General features: G+C 34.4%; 1 protein-coding gene across 1 annotated transcript in view; it reads right to left on the reverse strand.

Moving 5' to 3' along the window:
* The window catches only part of LOC123552128 (carnitine O-palmitoyltransferase 1, liver isoform-like), a 97,768-nt gene extending 78,471 nt beyond the window's left edge, over positions 1-19,297 (reverse strand). Inside the window, exon 1 of the mRNA XM_053542273.1 lies at positions 19,181-19,297. The gene's annotated coding sequence lies outside the window, so the exon portion shown is untranslated. The remainder of the gene's footprint in view (positions 1-19,180) is intronic.
* Positions 19,298-20,143: the final 846 nt, after the last annotated feature.

The following is a 20,143-nucleotide window of genomic DNA, read 5'->3' on the forward strand; positions in this document are numbered from 1 at the left end:
AGAGTCGCATCTATCATGAAAATAAAAGTTTAAAAAGTTACAGTTTTAAAAATGATAAAGAACATGAATTGACTTTCACTGTTTTTATTCCATATTTTGTTGTTATACAATGCAGGACAAAACTACAGTTAAAAATTCTCAACAATATTGAAAATGTCCCCCAAATGAAAAATCCTAGGGAAAACCCTGTATTTTCCTACTTTCGTTTAGTGATTAACCTACCTTTAGTGATTAACCTACCTTTTTCTCAACAACTTCAAGTCACATGAAGAATATTTTATATATATAAGAAACTTCTATTAAAGGTGGATAATCAGATTTTGGCCATGTAACGGATTTGTTCAAAACTTTAGCATCTGATCATTTACACTCATTTATGTTCACTTAACACTTAATACAAATTAGATTTTCACTGGAGGTATTTTTAAAATTTCATTTTCCTATCCTGGTTGCCCAACCAAGATAGAGTTATTTTATCATAAGTATAAATTTGATAAACATACTTTGCCTAAGGAAATGTATAAATATTAGACATATTGTAATATATTTGTAAAATATTTGCATTAAAAATTATGTATTTAGATGGAATTCATTAGAAACGCAAGTTTGAAAAATTATTATTACCTCCCTTTGCCTATCTTGGTTGCGAAACCAAGATAGATGGGAAATAAATGAATTCAGAAGCTACACACAACTTTAAAACTTGCATTTTGGTTCAGATTGTTCAATAGTTGATATGTCTATCAAGTGCAAATGTAAAACTAGACATTGTATCGAAATAAAAAGAAATACCCAGCTTTTTATATACTTTCATATTAAAGGGGAGTAATTACAAAATTTTATAAAAATAAGAAAATATACATTTCAAATAGGAATCTAACTCTATGTAATCGGTATTTTTGTTCCTTAAATAATTCTCTACCAGAATATACAAAAAGTAAAAAATGTCATTAAATGTTGATTAAATGTGACTGACCACCTTTAATAGAAGCATTGTGGTTATATCAAACCAACTTTAAGTGGCAGATAAAATACAGCCTGCAAAATTTATAGAGCTACATTTAGATTAAACAGACTAAAGGTTAAAATTGGTAACAAACTTACATGTATATACTGATTAATGCTGTATTTGTACAAACATTTAAAATAAATTTATAATCCTCTCCTAGTAACTTAGCTTCTCATGAACAATAATTTAAACATGTACAAGTTTGAAATGTACATTCCAAAACACACAAAATAAAACAAACCTATACAGCCCATTTGTTGTCCAGTCTATGCAAAATTTATATAGAGAATGAAGTTTGTTGTATCCACCTCAGTTGCTAGCAACTACCACCACTAATGGTTTCTTAAAGGGTTACTAAATTCACATTATTCTTTATCTCCCTCTTTATTATTTTCTTTCATTATGTGCTGGGAGGGCACTGTACCCAGAGGTTAGAGACCACCAATTGTTTTCCCATAGACATACATTGTAACATTATGGCGTGTACGGCCTTCCATACATCGAAACATGTATATCTAATTTCAAGTTTTTCAAGAACTATCTTAGTTCTACCAAAATATTGGACGAAAAACATATGAATAGTGATACTTTATTTAAGTAATTTTTGTGTGAATGAGATGACCCCCTGTTTACATCATTGACATGGCGGGAGAAATTTGTTTGATAAAACTTTTTTTCAATACACATAAAATGTAGCAAATTTTGTCAGAATGTATAATAAAATACTGTAAATGCAGTGAAAAAATATCAATTTTGAAAAAATAATCACTTCCTGGGTTTGTTTACATGACTGAGCAATCAGAACGCACAGATGTTACCTTATTCCCAGGTATACATTTACCTCATTCCCAGTAAGTTCCCTGTACTTTTTTGAATTGGTGGTCTCTGACCCAGATAATGCAAACATTGAGAACAAGAGCTGTCACAGGAGATTCCATGTCGGATAGCGAAACACAGCACATCTGAGGAAGCTGGAGCTATCACTGGAGTGTTTAATGACTCCAATGTAGATGACAATATTATTGGACAATAATTTAAGTCAGAGTTAAATGCACTGGTCGCAAAGGCAAAACCAATTACTGCCAGCAGGCTAAGGTTAAATGTATTTAGTAAGGGACATAATATATGGAATATTTCTGCAAGAGTTATGTACTGTCTGTCATAACATGTGGCTAATAATGTGGAAGATCTACTCAGGGCTTTTTCCACTTGTCTCATAGGGCAAAATATCGGCCCCCATTCCCAATGCCATTTATGCGCCTTTTTTTCCAAATTCCAAATCCAAAGAAAAATCCAAACTGAAATCAATTTTTTATTATTAAAAGTAATTTCATTCATCTTATGTTTTGTTACAAAAAATGTTGGAAAAACCAACTATTTTTAGTTAAATTAGTAACATGACCGTCTGCACCTTCGAGGGTTCAACGCAATAAGGGCATATCTACATATGATTATTATATGTAGCAGTGTCCGACAAATCAATTGCCCGGAGCCCGTGGGCTACCAGAAATTTTCGTCGGGCTACCAAAAAAATACCTGTGGAAGCCAGTGTGCGACATTAACGGTAGCCCGATCGCCAATGGCTACGAAAAATCGGCTCGGGCGACAGAAAATCGGCAGACCGTAGCCCGTCGGGCTATGAAAAATTTCTGAGGAATAAATTTACCAAAAAGATCATTGCAAACGAGGGAGCAAAATAGCTGCTTTGAAGCTTCAAACTTCGCTCAAATCCAATCTCAAAGCGAATTCAAGTCGCCCGAATTTTTTTTGGATGCGTACTCGCTAATCTTTTGACAATTTGCACCATGTCATAATGTGCGTCGAATACAAGTACACACTCACCGATAGCATAATTTAAGTATTGAGTGGCTGACACCTTAACTTAAACTACTACAGAAGAATGTATCCAAACTGATATCAATTTACATGTTTGCCAATGTCAAGACAAGGTCTCGATTTTGGAGACACTTGTATCTTATAGATATAATCATTGTCAAGACTTAGTCTATTGTGACAACCACTAAAAATTATAGATCTAATATCAAAAAAAAAAAAAAATTCTTGAAATTCTTGACTTCTCTTCATATATTTTAAAATATAAAATCTTAATATTACCTGGCATTTATATGAGTGTATATCAAAATCCCCTTGATCAAAATCCCCTCCACTGAAAAATGACTGGGAATTACAAAATCCCCTTCATACATTTGCAGGGGGTATCATAATCCCCTCTGTGATTTTCATAATAGATATATAGATATCAGTGCCCCAAATTAAATTATGTTTGCTAAAGGCATTGTATTTACGTGCTTTTTGTAATTGAATTTTTAATTGTGTAAAGTTGTATTTGAACTTGATGAAATAAGTAAAAATCACAGAGGGGATTATGATACCCCCTGCAAAAGTATGAAGGGGATTTTGTAACACCCTGTCAGTTTTCAGTGGAGGGGATTTTGATCAAGGGGATTTTGATTGTCTCCCCATTTGAGATGATTCCAATGATACAAAATTTATTGTAGTTTCTCTTTTAGGTTTGAAGATATAAAGTGTTAATGTAAGGGAATTATATTTTTAGGCATAAAATTCTGTTTTGGATAACTTTCACATTGAAATTCATATACAATTTCATTTTGATGTTTGAAAGTTTGATTTATAGTTAATAGACTTATCTTCCGAATCGGAATTGGTAAGTATTTATATATAAAAAAAAAAACAACCATCAAACTGAATAACACTACAAAAATAACGGAGCGTAAAATTTCTGAAAGTGCAAAAAGATTGCTGAGATCGAGACTCGTAACCGACTACAGTATTCTTGTGCTAAAAATTAAAATATTTTTAGATAATATTAGATCTACGATATATTTTGATGATCAAACGTTGGTACATCACGGGTGACTTCCGCTGCAATTAACTCTTGGGGTGTCATAAAATATTTGGAAGCCGCGGTCCTTCTGTTTTGATTAACACTTCCCGTTATGTAAGGCCATAAATTCCAAGCCATCGTAAACACAAATTGTTGTTCAGGGGAAACCTGCATGTATCACGCGTGACCTTCATGACCTAACACATTTAAAAATACTTAGATGTGAAATGGTTGTTACTTTTAGAACAGTTTTCTCAGTAATTTTCCATGACGTAGCGTCGTGCACATGTAGGAAAAAACCCCGGTGTCTTTCTTTGCAAAGTACTCGATATATTTAAATAGTAACCACATGATCTTGTACGTAAATAATGATGACGAAATCCCATTATTTTGAGTTAGTAAACATCTGGAATTTGTTTCTTTAGGAAAAGAACGAAAATAAAGCGATTGATTATGAGACACGGGATAAAACAATTCTGTTCAAATGACCGTTAATCGGTATTATACGTTTCTAGCGGGTAACCGATAGACACGGGTCAATACATTTCTGTTTGGTAATCGATAGATACGGTGATAAACGTATCGATGTGGGAAAGGGTTAAGATATTTTTCAAACAGGTATTTATCTTTTACTTTTTGGATATCATTGACAAAAAAATAGATATCCAGCCAGAATCCCAGCTTTTAGAAGTTGGTGTTCCTCCTCAAAATTTGGGATCCTCGGGCCCCCGGGACACCGTTAGTGTCGAACCCTGTAATAGACACAATTATTTGGTATCCATGGTAAAAGAACGACATGTAAAGTATTAACTTCGTAAAACTAACTTTGATGGATGAATTGATTTGAATACCGGTATGTATTTCAAGGTTTGACACAGTTTAGTTTCAGTTTTATTCGAATGAAAAACTGTTCACACAAGAGGTGACTCGGTATAAATGATAAACCCCTTTTCATCCTGCATTCATATATTACACGATATAGCAACAAAAAAATCGGCGTGTTAGATACAGCACTGACTTCAGCAGAAAACATTTTTTTCTTAGAATTTTGTATTGAAACAATAATCACTGTGTATGGTAAAATTGATGTAACCAAGAAAATGAATGGTCATTGAATCAGTTCACAGCGTCGAGGTAGAAATATAAAAATTAATGGAGTCTTCCAACTTCTCCCTAAAGTCTCTCGACTTCTCCTTAAATCAGTTGGAGGGAGAATTGACTTCTCCCAAAACAATAATGGGGCTAGCAAGAGCCCTGGTCTGTCTGCTGCCAAGCTTTGTCTACAAAGCTGTTTAGATCTCTTTTCATGACTCGGTGTCTTTGACTTTCTGCACAACTATGTGAACACTGTTTCAGGTTTCGAAATCAATTCTGAAAAACTCTACAAATTTCTGAAATATATCAATATTCACCAACCTACAGCAGTATGTTGAAATAAATTAAATATTGCTTAAAATGAAAGTCTTGTTCGTTCTTGAGCAAAAAATTAGTGGGGCTACAAAAAATTCTGTCGGGCTACAAAAAATTGGAAGTCCGTAGCCCCATTGGCTACGGTGTTAAAAAGTTAATGTCGCACACTGGGAAGCCCGCCGGGCAACCATAAATTTGAAGCATCAGTAGCCCGGTTATTGTATATTTTACAAAACTCCCCAACAAAATCATCAACATCCGGTCGTTTACTCGATTGTAACTTGCAATAAACAACTTTCCATGTGTACTGATTAACGGGTCGTAAACCGTGCTATTAGTTTAACCCCGCCCATTTATCGATAATTTCAACGGTGGCCGCAGAAGCAGTCTCCGCCTACGAATATCAAATATGCAAACTATCGTGGACTGGTCTCCGCTCGCATAATCAAAGTAGACCGATTTAACGATAGTTAATTATGACCGATGTACCAGTCAAAATCTTTAAATTCAATCGGATCCTCTCGTACATTACCGACGACTGATTATGATAGGTACCACGCTTTCATTGCTTCGACAGTTTAAAGGCTGGGAACCAGCTTAAATGAGTCATTAGTAACATGTCGGTCAGCATGTGCGAAAAACACGTAAAACATAAAAACTGTCAATTTACTATGCGAGTCTTTTGTTTAATGCCGATTTCTTTGGTTAATACCATTTCATGATTATGTGAACATTTAACTAGAGATTATAGAATGTTTATAGAATGTACAAGTACTCAAGTTGATCTCAATATTGACACAGGTGGCAGTATCATTGAATCAATGATTGATTGCCAATCACCAATCAGATTGGCCACCCCTTCCCCACCCTAAGACCCCTGATACCACCCTGAAAAAAATTCTGACACTCTCAGGTGTTCCTTAATATCCCCACCCTACAAGACCCCTGATACAACCCTGAATTTTTTTTTTCCAACTATCAAACTAATGTTTTGATAGTTGAAATTTTTTTTCAGGATTGTATCAGGGGTCTTGTAGGGTGGGGTATAAGTATAAGTACTCAAGCTGATCTCAATACTGACAGAAATTTACAACTTTAATATTTTAAGACTTTTAAGTCGTAAACTAAGAGATACTTGTGTAAAAATGTTTCTTTAATAAGATGTTGTATTAACTTCAACTTGTACTTCTATATTATGATTAAAGAGAATGAAATGTTTATCTTTGTGTTTTTAGATTTCTGTTATTAACAAAATATTGTTAAAGACCCATCTTATTCTCACATCTCAGTAAGTCGGGTACGGATAGAGCAAGTTAGTACTTTCATGGTTAATTTTCTGGGCAACTATAAGAAAATGCTGGGCTACCAGAAAAAAAATCTGGTAGCCCAATGGGCTACCAGTAAAATTATAAATTTGTCAGACACTGTGTAGATACGCCCTTATTGCGTTGAACCCTCGCCTTGGCAAAAATTAAATACATTATTCTGCCTAAAAGTTGTATTTTTTGTAAGTAAAAACCTCTCAAAACACATAAACACATTAATATTTATTGATTGAAGTACCTAAAACGTGCTGACAGATAGATTTTACACCATAAAAATCAAATGTCACATAACTTCGCAACCAGATTTTTTCCCAAAACACACACATACTACTTTTTGGGAAATGCAGTTGTAATTGTGGTGAAAACTTAATTCAATAGTGTAAACAAAAGTTTAAACATGATATAGAGTAAATCTTTATGCAAGGTCTGTCTAGAATCAGTGACGTAGTAAAAAATCCTGAAAAATAAATTCTCTAAATTTCACTAGGTTGTAATTCATTTGAATGCCTACCATAAAATTTCAAAATAAAGATTTAAACTTATGTAATTAAATGTTAAGAATTGACAATTTACTTAATTTGTCAATACTTTTTTTCCCAATGTTGACAAGTTACCGTGTAAAAAAATCCAAAATTGACCAGGTCCAAGAGGCCCAAAAATACCATTTTCAAGGGTAGATAACTCTTTTTCAATACCGCTGAACTATAACTTTTAACTACAATCTAGAATGAACAAAAATGGAAACGCTAACTCAACGGGCAGGCAATGATAATATGAAATAAGGCACTGCTTCAATCGGGAATTGAACCCATAACATTTGAAAAGAACTGTCTAATGACAGCACGGACGAACACATTTTTTAATTTGATAGTAAATATCTCATTTGGTATATCGCATGTTATCATAGAGGGATCGATCCCAATTTTCGTCGCTACACATAGGATCGATTCCCTATCTAGATAGGCGCACCCTCCAGAGAGATATATTTATTCAGATGAACTGTGCTCACTAGGTGTTTTTATTTACAAACGCATATTACGTGTATATATACCATATATCCATATTTGTACTGATGTGCAAGATGTTGCGGTTTGGACAAGTTAAGTGGACGCTTATTAGGCACGAGGAAAAAGCATAGTCTTCAGACGCTTTGTGCACATGCCGGAAGACCGGGAAGTACAAATTTTTTAATTGGATAGAATATATCTCATTTGGGATATACAGCATGTTACCATAGAGGGACTGATCCAGACATTTGCAATGAAAATAGGTAGGTTCGATTCCCTACTAATTGGCATTACTGTCATCCAAATTACAAAAATAATCAGCATGACCAACATGCCAAAAGACACTTCCATCTAAGGCATCTTATTAGAGTGGGCAGACCAATGCTCGGCGTAAAAACTACATATTTTAAATTTAAAAACTGATTTTACATTAACTTAACGTACTTTTTTATCGTCAGTTTGTAGAACAATCTTTGAGTATTCAACCATATTGTTACATATTTCTAGTCACACCGTGACGTAATAGGCGGGAGCTAAAAATAGTACCAGTAAAACCTATGCGGTTCATGCGGTTCATGCGGAAGTATACCAACGCTCGGCGTACGGCATATTAATCTGCATGTTGTAATTTTGAACTATTTATGTATTAAAGTAAAGTATAAGACATATTTAACACAAGACATAGGTTGTATTGATTAACTGATTTTCTAAAGTACATAAACAGTTACGTAAATTACCCCTCTCTCTATTCTGCATCTATAAATTGAATAAACACATTTTATACAACAATTATCTTAAGGAATTCATTTGAAGATAATTTATCACAATTCTGTGAGTCTAACTTCAAGAAATCAATAAATTATGATATCTGATGATTTATTTCCATTATTTTTGGAAATCTTTTCAAAAGTGTCATTAGTCCACATAGTATATCAATTACTTCGACAGCATAAGCTACAGAAAAGTGCAGTACAATGGGTCCGTATAAAATGCCATGATAAGGGTTTATAGTTTATTTAAGTATAAAGAAATAGAATAATTAAAAATAAAAATGCTTTTATTCTCCATAATTTGGCCTGCAAGCTACTCTTTTAATACCAATTTTACCAGAAAATCTGTTTTAATGAGAGTAGAACACAAAACTGAACAGCTTTTAGCCTTGCATCGTCTGCTCTACTGTGACCACGTGACCATACCGGAAATGAATCGCACTGGGATAAAATTACGCGTGATGTAAACAAACGAAAGGGGACTGATAAGAGCTGACATTTTATATATATATATTAAGAAATTCCCAGAGAAACGTGATATACGCCGAGCGTTGGTATGCGCCGAGCATTGGTCTGCCCACTCTACTTGGACCTGAAGAATCTGCAGCTATTGAAATGAATTAATGCAGTATTTTCCCCCTTAAATACCATGTCTATCATACTTTATATATCATGTTCAATTGCAATTTATTTCTGGTCTAGTGCCAATGCTAAGATGTATAAGATATTCAATAAGATATTGCCCAAAAAGGTGATTTTGCGGGGCAGCACGAAAAACCCAAATCTACCCAAATCTTACCCAAATCTACCCAAATCTTGATAGGAATGATCAAATCTTCGTAGATTATGAATATTTATAATATATTTCAACATAAATATATCATTTTGATGTATTATAACGATAATTAACTAGAACAAGAGATCACAGAGTGATCTTGGCGCCCACCAATGTACCATTTTTGAGTGTTCCAATTTTCAAGACTCAATGACTAGCTCAAGGTCAAATTTCATTTCCATACACAACACTGTGCATGTGGTCCAAATTCGCAAAGCTGTAGCTTGAGAAATGTGAAAGTAGGTCACTAGATTAATTTCAAGGACAAAGTTCTTTGTACACAAAACTATGCGTGTGCATCAAGTTTGAAGGCTGTAGTTTGAGAAATTTGAAAGTAGGTCACTAGGTCAATCTTAAGGGCAACGTTTATTTTGGTACACAAAACTATGCAAGTGGTCTAAATTTGAAGGCTGTAGCTTGAGAAATGTGAAAGTAGGTCACTAGGCCAAAATCAAGGTCAAATTACACTTCAGAACACAAATCTATGCATGTGGTCCAAATTCAAAGCCTGTACCTTCAAAAATGTGAAAGTAGGTCACTAGGTCAATGTCAAGGTCAAAGTTTGTTTCGGTAAACGATCCTATGCTTGTGGTCTAAATTTGAAGCCTGTAGCTACAGAAATGTGAAAGTAGGTCACTAGGTCAATCTTAAGGTCAAAGTTCATTTCGGTACACAAAACTATGCAAGTTGTCCAAATTTGAAGGCTGTAGCTCGAGAAATGTGAAAGTAGGTCACTAGGTCAAAATCAAGGTCAAATTTTATTTCGGAACACAGAACTATGCATGTGGTCCAAATTTGAAGCCTGTACCTTCAAAAATGTGAAAGTAGGTCACTAGGTCAATGTAAAGGTCAAGGTTTGTTTCGGTACACAAAACTATGCATGTGGTCCAAATTTGAAGGCTGTAGCTTGAGAAATGTGAAAGTAGGTCACTAGGTCAAAATCAAGGTCAAATTTCATTTCAGAACACGAAACTATGCATGTGGTCCAAATTTGAAGCCTGTACCTTCAAAAATGTGAAAGTAGGTCACTAGGTCAATGTAAAGGTCAAGGTTTGTTTCGGTACACAAAACTATGCATGTGGTCCAAATTTGAAGGCTGTAGCTTGAGAAATGTGAAAGTAGGTCACTAGATCAAAATCAAGGTCAAATTTCATTTCAGAACACGAAACTATGCATGTGGTCCAAATTTGAAGCCTGTACCTTCAAAAATGTGAAAGTAGGTCACTAGGTCAATGTCAAGGTCAAAGTGTTTTTCAGTGCACAAAACTATGCATGTGGTCCAAATTTGAAGGCTGTAGCTACAGAAATGTGAAAGTAGGTCACTAGGTCAAAATCAAGGTCAACTCGTGTCAAGGTTCATCTTGCCACTCAAAACCATACATGTTGTCCAAATCTGAATGTTGTAAGTTATTGACAAGAAGATTTTAAAAGCTTTTCCATATACAAGTCTATATGAACCATGTGACCCCCAGGGCGGGGCCATATCTGACCTTTGGGGGATAATTTGAACAAGCTTTGTAGAGAACCACTAGATGATGCTACATTACAAATGCCAAAGCCCTAGGCTTTGTGGTTTGGACCAGAAGATTTTCAAAGTTTTTCCCTATATAAGTCTATGTAAACCATATGACCCCCAGGGCGGGGCCATATTTTACCCTAGGGGGATAATTTGAACAATCTTAGTAGAAGACCACTAGATGATGTCACATACAAAATATCAAAGCCCTAGGCCCTGTGGTTTTGAACAAGAGGTTTTTCAAAGTTTTTCCCTATATAAGTCTATATAAACCATGTGACCCCCAGGGGCGGGGCCATATTAGACCCCAGGGAAATAATTTGAATCATCTTGGTAGAGGACCACTAGATGATGCTTCATACGAAATATCAAAGCCCTAGGCTCTGTGCTTTTGGACAAGAAGATTTTCAAAGTTTTTCCCTATATAAATCTATGTAAATTATAGAAATAAACAAAGGGCCATAACTCATTCAAAAATTGTTGAACCAGTCTGATTTTCAGAGGGACACAACTAGGGTACCAATACATCATTCTGACAAAGTTTGGTCAAAATCCCCCTTGTAGTTTCTGAGGAGATGCGATAACGAGAAATTGTTAACGGAAGGACGGACGGAATGACGGACGGACGGACGGACGGACGGAAGGACGACGGACCACGGACGCAGAGTGATTTGAATAGCCCACCATCTGATGATGGTGGGCTAAAAATCGGCGTTGAATTGAAATCGCTCAATATTTGTAAATATCACGGTCAAGTATTCTTACATAGGTGCTGTACGTAAGAAGAATCGACTGTGATATTTACAAATTTCCCCATTTGGAAATCTATTTTCTTAATTTCATTTACTTCAAAACTATAGGGAAAAAATGAAAAGAAAATCTTTATCATTATTGATGAATTATATTAACGCTTTACTGTTAGCACTGTTTCGGATGATAAGCACAACGAGAGATAACATTCATTTTAAGGATTTTAATTTTCTGTAATTCATGTCGTGAAACATGAGATTCTGGGCTATTTTTATATCAACATACATATATTGATGAATTTTGTGCGGTGACATCGAATAATGGCGGCATCTATAACCTTTTCGGTGGCAGCGCCTGCGAATTTAATTGGGAGAAATGTTTTTGAATGAATAACAATATTATTCGCAGTATCAGAAAGGGACAGGAAATGTTAGTTCCCGCTTTTCATTTTTTTTGGACCCCAAAAGAGACTGGAATAGCCCTTCCGCAGACACAATATCCGTCATGGAATGCACGTGATTCTTTCCCGCCAAAATGCTAATAACGTGTCCACAACGTAATTGTTTTCACAAGCGTGCACAAGCAATCTCATTTCAAATTTATCGTAAGTATCCTCAGATGTAAAACAAGGGAATTGCTGTCTTGATCATGCTTTAAATTTCATTGAGAGCGTTGATGGTCACCGAAAGAATTATGTCAATCTAGATGTCATCGTGCCACCGATTATTTTCTGTATTTCGCACTTGAGTAGATGTCTATAAAACTGATTTTTTCATTTTCCCGCCATGCACGTGGCGTTTACAATGCATTTAAGCAGCATGCCTCCAGATTTGGCTAAAAAAAATCTTTCTTTCAAATAGAAGTTTTGGTCATATCATGAACATTAGAATAAGAATCTTTGTTTCTAAAATATTTAAAAAATTCCAAATCAAGAAAAAGACGACCGCATCGGGAATCAAACTCGGAACTGCCGCGACAATAAAGACATTTTCCCATCGTCGTAACCAATAGTGCTATAGCTGAAGCACTGGCACCAGATCAGAAAGAAAATGCCTCCGTACGTGTGATACCCTACCCCTAGGTATTCTATAAGAACCATGGTCGTGAACGGGAAAATATACTAACCCATTTCAATCGCGTATTTCATATCTAAAACACGCAGTTCAGTAAATGTGTACTATTGATATTAAACAAGTGGTAATTTATCTTCCGTTGTGTACCGGTCACATTTCTTCAATAGTTCTTATCTTAGAAAAACAACGTGTAGTTTACAGTTTTTCACAGGTACACAAAAAACTTGCTTGAACTTCCCTGGTGAAGTTCCGTTCTAGATTATAGACACACTCTGATTGGCTGATGTGAAAATGTATGTCAGTCGTCATTTTACTACACGTGTACGCTAAAATGTTTATATGCAGCATAAATGTGCAAAATGAATTAAATAAACAGAATAGATGTATAACTATGTATGATTTCAAATTCAAAACCATATACAAGATGAATTTCATTCATCATTTCGAGTCTTATCGTAAAACTGTGAATATATTGCATTCTGTTTTTGTTTGTTTACATTTCGCTTAACATGTGCACACTGTCGTGACCTCTAGACCGGATGTTCATTAGGGAAGTTCACGCAAGTTTTTTCTGTAACGTTGACTAAAGCATAAAATATACGGAGCATCTCTGCAATATGGAATATTGAGACAAGGTGACTGGTGCACGATTGAAGATAAATTATCGCTTGTTTAATATCAGTAGTACACATTTACTGACCTGCGTGTTTTAGGTATGAAATACGCGATTGAAATGGGTTAGTATATTTTCCCGTTCATGACCATGGTTCTTATAGAAGGGGTAGGGCATTTTCTTTCTGATCTGGTGCCAGTGAGCTGAAGTAGTGAATAATGACTTCAAAATATAGATATTTATAATCGAGACAGTTTACCTTGAGTAAAAGCGTGACAAACGCTTTTCGATTTTCATCATAAAAAGTAGTAAAAACAGCAAATTCTCGAGCTGTCCTTCCGAAAGTTTAAATTGAGTGGAATTTATGAATATGACTTTCGAACTCCATTCTGCTTGAGGTCTACGTGTATGGTACTTACCCAAGTTTGAGTCAAGTGTGAGTTTGAGTAACGGCTATAAATATTGGCTAAAGTTTGCTGACATTCTATTTCGAGGGCTTAGAGCGAAACTAGTCTGTTTGCTTCTACTTCTATATACACTTAGACTAGTTTCGCTCTGATCCCTCGAATTTTATCCAGTCAATATTTTCAACGATGTTATCAAAAATAGGAAGTTTTGAAATAATCCGTGAACAAAATTCATCTCTTTGTGTACTGTCCCATTTATATCAAACATCTGTGAATGTACAATACAATGAAAAATGCAACGGAGCAGGATCACTCCACTCATTTAAATCACCAACAGTAAAGTTAGATAGCAATTGAAAGCCTTGTCGCCGTCGGGACATGATACGTGCAAGTTTTAGAATAAAAATGCCCTTGGCTCAATATGATTTTTTTTCCAAAACCGTATTTCCGTAGAAAATATGCTAGCTCGACATAGATCTTCTATACATTTTCCTACACTGACCGACAAAATTGTCCGAATATTTGCTTGCATGTGGGAGTAAGTTGTAAAGAGCCAGCCTTAACGAAAACGCGACTAAAATGTACTTAAATATCGTGTAATCTATGACTGTTAACAGCAAATTCAGTACGTTGTTTTTGTGTTATATTTCGTAATATCAGGCCATCTTCTACGTTTCTTCAATTATTTTGGCGGGAAAATTGCACGTGCCTTCAATGATGCTTCTTTGCTACTGACCGCGTTTTTACATGCATTTTATTTTCGTGTCAGTAGCTATGTTAAATTTTCATGGAATTGTAAGGAAAATGAAGACATATTCCACCCCTCATTGACATATTTTAAAGGAAAATAGTACATTATGAGAGGTTCCTACGACGGAACCGTACGAATTATTATATATGAATTATGTATCTGTTTAGACAATAACTTGATTTAATTTTAAAGCTATTTCACTAAAATATCTTGCGTCTATGGAGGAAAGGTATGAAAAAATTAAATATTAAATATGTATATCACGATTGTTTGTTGATAACATCCGAAACGAAATTTCACCATCAATGTGTATATTTCAAATAGTTAACGAATTATATCTTGCATGTGATTGTGATAATATTTGTATTAATATATGCTTCTCTTCCTATGAAGGAATAAAAGATTGATCTATGTATTATTTGCATACGAAAGACATGTTTACTTACATTACTATTAAACAAGTCTACAGATCATACAGAGGGACACAACTTACACAAAAGTATTCATTTCCATAGAAATATTAGTTATGCACAAAAGCCTGCTACTTCTGATTCTAAGTTGATGTACAACAGATTTTTTTTTTAGACAAATAAGATGTATTTTGGCGCTTTTCTCGCCTTTCAACATAGCACCAATGTTCGAGCCCGGACGACCCTTAGGGTCGGGACTTAAACATAACCTATACATTTATTGAAAAACCCTTGGTCATTGTGTGAAATCTAATCAGTGGCTTTCAAAGTTTACTTGCAAGGAGAAGCACTAACTTCGTATAAATCATCCGAATTATTGTCCTAAAGTTACAATCATATCAGAAATTTTATAACATTTTACAGCAACTGAAATACAAAGGAAATTTAAGAATTTCATGAAAAATTAAATGCAAAGTAAATTGAAAGTAAAGAAATTTAGATTGCAGTTTGATAGTAATTTACATAAATTCAAATCAATGCAAAATATGCATTCCAAATTTAGATGTGATTAAGTTACATATATATTTTTTTAATGCACCACTCAGGGAAACGCTTTCAGAACGTAATTTTTTATTGGTGATAACTGATTGGTCAGTAACGATGTCAGTTAAATAGCCAACGGTTCCGCCTATCTTTATGACCACCTGCCAGGCGCAATACACAGCCACTGTGCACTACGGCCAGCATTAAATAAACAGAATCGAGCTACTGGAATACATGACCTGTATATTTTTGTGACGTAAAATTAATTAAATTTTCAGCTTTTTTAAATACAAAGTAATTCATATAAAGTTAATTTTAAGGACACTGCCGACTTTATAATTATGAGCCGATATACGTTTTAAATTAAAAGGACAGACAAAAAAGCTATACATGATGGACATGATCGGAATACACTTTCCATAACCTGATTGTTTTTTAAAAGAATTCGATCATATGTAAGTGTAGGTTACTAACCGAGTAGGAGGTGTTCATGAATTGAAAATACCCCGCTCGTGCAGGTGTTCATGAATTGAAAATACCCGCGCTCGTGCGAATCGTGACACCGAGAGCGCAAAGCGCTCGAGGTGTTGCCGCACGAGCGCGGGTATTTTCAATTCATGAACACCGATCTAAGAGGTAAGTAACTGACTTACACAACATTTTTTTTTTCAGTTCAATGTAATGTTTGTCGGTAAATAGCTATATATAGCTAATGTTTTCCTGTTTGTATATATGTACCGACTTTGAATAAATTTGTATTGTATTGTTGTTACCGATGCTACTTTTACTCTTACAATATTTACGTAATATATTTCACGAGAGCTCATTGTTTTCTCTTGTAGATCTAGTATTCATTTTCGGGAAACGCTGGTGAGAAATACTTTGTCCTTTTATCCAAGATACTTCTAAATATGTTTCATTCAAAGTTTTCGATAACGTTTATAGAATAAATAAAACACATTCGCGCAGAATGTTTTATACGAAATTGGAATTGTGAACCTGCGGGAAATTTCCATTACCGAAATGCAGCCGTAGCTTTTTTTTTTTTTTTAATAAATGGTGTTTTTGCAGGACTTATGGCAGCATTCATTCGTATATATAATATGAATAATTAATCTTTCAATAGGAAAGTACTATACATCCGCGTAAAACGTTTTTATATGAGTTTGAATTTCCATGAGAGCACGCGAAAATTTGCGCATTCGTAAATGAATTTCCGAAACCTCTCTATTAGAAACTACTTTTTTTAATTATTTTTGTAAGATGCACAACCCTATTCAATCAGATTGAACATAAATGAATAAAACTGAGAGAAGTTTATTAAACGTTATTTCTGTATACGATTTCTGACGGAAGTATTCTTCGCTTACGTGAATGACCAAAATAAGAGTAGATATCTTCTCCATTCGGGTTTACTTTGAAGAAAAAAATATATGTCACATGCTTTCCAGTTAAATAATAAACTTTGTCATGTATTGATATTAGCTACAAGACCGATTCAAGGCAGATTCTTTGAAAAGTTCGGAGCATTTATGTTTTTATTCTAAAATCATTTTTATTTGGTTTTAAATATTAAATAATTATAATATAAATTGGTAAAATTTGGTGCATTTTAAATTTTATTGACTCTTTTATACCCGTCAGTGCAAACTTTAAAAAATAATTGAATGTTAAGACATATATGAAACTGACATGTTTAAAAATTAGGGAACTGAAATTGCACGTGCCTGTTTTAAAATTGCACATGTACATCTACAGAGAAAACACATTTTAATAAGAATATACCGTCTTGCAAATGATACACATATTACTGAAAAGACACTAAATTGATAAAAGTTGATAATTTTTCCTCAGAAGATATTAACACTATACCAACTTACTAAAGATACACATATTTCATTGGATGTCTGACATATAATTTTGATCATAATATATGCGACTATGCACGAGAAAATGATTTAGCTGTATTTCGTGTAATTACGCGAAACATTATTTACCGAAAAAGCAGTGTTTCTTTTTTTTTCAATATATATAAACACTATACTGAGCAAATATTTTATTTGAAAGTCAGTATATTTTTTGGAGCACGGGAAGTTTGATTTGGTTTTCCGACTAGCTTTTTTTTTCCATTCTTTATCCGAGACAACACACCCCTATTAAAGATGTTCTACTGTAGTAAGATTTTGGCATTTTGCTATCAGTCTAATACTTATTTTATGGAAATTCTTGTTATACGTGTCTGTCGGGCAAGAGTGTAGTTCCATAGTACTATATATAGTACTATATATACTAGAACACACAGCAAAAGGAATTAAAATGCAAGATAAAGTTACTCGTTACAGCAAACCATGTAACAGAAATAAACACATTCTCAGATTGTTTGTTTTGAATGAATCACATACGGTTGAAGGTTGAATTTCACGAAAGAAGTGCTAGATTTAACTAAAATTTGTGCAATGCTTCAAAACACTAAACAATACTTCTTGACAAATCCTTTGTCGCTGAGGTTTTTTTCCGACCAAATTTTAGATACCAAGAATATAACCGATACATATTTGATAATATTACTTTCGCGTGGTACCCTATATAGGCATTGTTGGCCCGTGCCTTCACTCAACCCCCTCCCCCCTCTCTCCTCCAAAAAGAAAAAAAAACACATGGTAATACATCCGGAATGCATAAGATTGCACGAGTATACGTGTATTTTCATTATTTTTCTGTGGGGCATGCCTACAGACCCCCTACCCAATCCTACCTTCCGTTTTCTTATCTTATAGAAAGCGTCGTACACAACAAGAAACTATTCATTTGCACATAGTTGTCTGCTGTTTATTGCTGTCCGTTCTAATGGAAAAAAAGCTACTGAAGCACCAAAAAAAGAAAAAAAAATCCCAAACTGAAGGAACCTCTTGTTTAACATCTGAGGATACTCGTGATAAATTTGAAATGAGACTGATTGTGCACGCTTGTGAAAACAATTACGTTGTGGACACGTTATTAGCATTTTGGCGGGAAAGAATCACGTGCATTCCATGACGGATATTGTGTCTGCGGAAGGGCTACTCCAGTCTCTTTTGGGGTCCAAAAATAAATCAAAAGCGGGAACTAATATTTCCTGTCCCTTTCTGATCCTGAGAATAATATTGTTATTCATTCAAAAACATCTCTCCCAATTAAATTCGTAGGCGCTGCAACCGAAAACGTGATGGATGCCGCCATTTTTATTCGACGTAACCGCACAAAGTTCATCAATATATGGTATGTTTTGTAATAAAATAGCTTAGAATATCACGTTTCACGACTTGAATTACAGGAAATTTAAATCCTGAATGTTGCCTCTCGTCGGGCTTATCATCCAAAACAATGATTGTAAAAAAACCGTTAATATAATTCATCAATAATGATAAAGATTTTCTTTTCATTTTTTCCCTATAGTTTTGAAGTAAATGAAATTAAGAAAACAGATTTCTTTCCAAATGGGGAAATTTGTAAATATCACAGTCAATTATTCTTACGTACAGCACCTATGTAATAATACTTGACTGTGATATTTACAAATATTGAGCGATTTCAATTCAACGCCGATTTTTCTAGTTAATTATCGTTTTAATACATCAAAATGATATATTTATGTTGAAATATATTATAAATATCCATAATCTACGAAGATTTGATCATTCCTATCAAGATTTGGGTAGATTTGGGTAGATTTGGGTAAGATTTGGGTAGATTTGGGTATTTCGTGCCGCCGGATTTTGCGCCCTGTAACAGGTAAGGCTACAGGAACATGAACTTTCTTGGATCTTCTGCCAATCCTCCTAAAAAAATGATGGCTATCATTAATTACATGATGTCTTTATTATCGACTTATACAATACGTTTTCTTTATACTTACAAAATTTAGCGTAAATTCCAGTTAAAATGTACTTGTCCGAGCGTCCGAGTTGCCACTGCGTTTGACAGGTCACGTGACAAAAATCACGCTGTAAAAACCTCTACCTTACATTATAATACTAAGCGCTCGGTTAGAGACCACCAATTTTCCCCATAGACTTCAACACTGGCCGTAGCTTTGGTTCCAACGCCGCGGCGATGGAGGATTCGTCGCAAAAGCGGTGGACTATCATAGGTAAATTTTCTAATGAATCTTCCCATATCTTTTCACGTTTGACCGAAAACAATCTGTGAGACAGGAACACATATGTGTACGGCACAGGGTAAAACGCAGACCACATACAGATAGAGTGACTGCAGACCACATACACAAAGAAGGGTTTTCCCTTATGAAGACCATATAGGTAAAGAAGGATATTGGAAAACGCAGACAACATAGAATATGAATTGAATAAAAATGAATGGGTTAATTGCTAATTATGGCACATTAATTATGCAAACTGTTAAAAGTTATAGCTTTTATCCTTAAATTTAATCAACTGGGTACCTTTGAAATTGATAAACTTAATTGGTTAAGTTAATTAGAGATGAACTGTTTGAGTTTAATATGTTTGAAGACAATAATTGTTTGATCTTCTTATAATAACTAATATGATTTTTTGATAATAATAATGTATACACAACTATTAATATATGAGCTAATTGGAGTATTTTAATATGTCTGAAAAGGCAAAATGTGTTTGATCTGTTTATGACATAAAACATGAAATAAATAGTAAAAAATAAATAAATGAACTCCATAATTAACTTGTTGTTATTAGCTCTGCTGCACCGGTGACGGTTCACTAGCCACTGCCAATGCCTTCCAGAAATTGCACAACTACACAGTTCCTGCAACAAGAATGGTCTATTGATAGATGCATCTAATAGAGCTGGGTGATGTTTCCAATTTCAAAGTAATATA

Source organism: Mercenaria mercenaria, chromosome 4 (genome assembly GCF_021730395.1).
Source record: "Mercenaria mercenaria strain notata chromosome 4, MADL_Memer_1, whole genome shotgun sequence".
Lineage (NCBI taxonomy): Eukaryota > Metazoa > Mollusca > Bivalvia > Venerida > Veneridae > Mercenaria > Mercenaria mercenaria.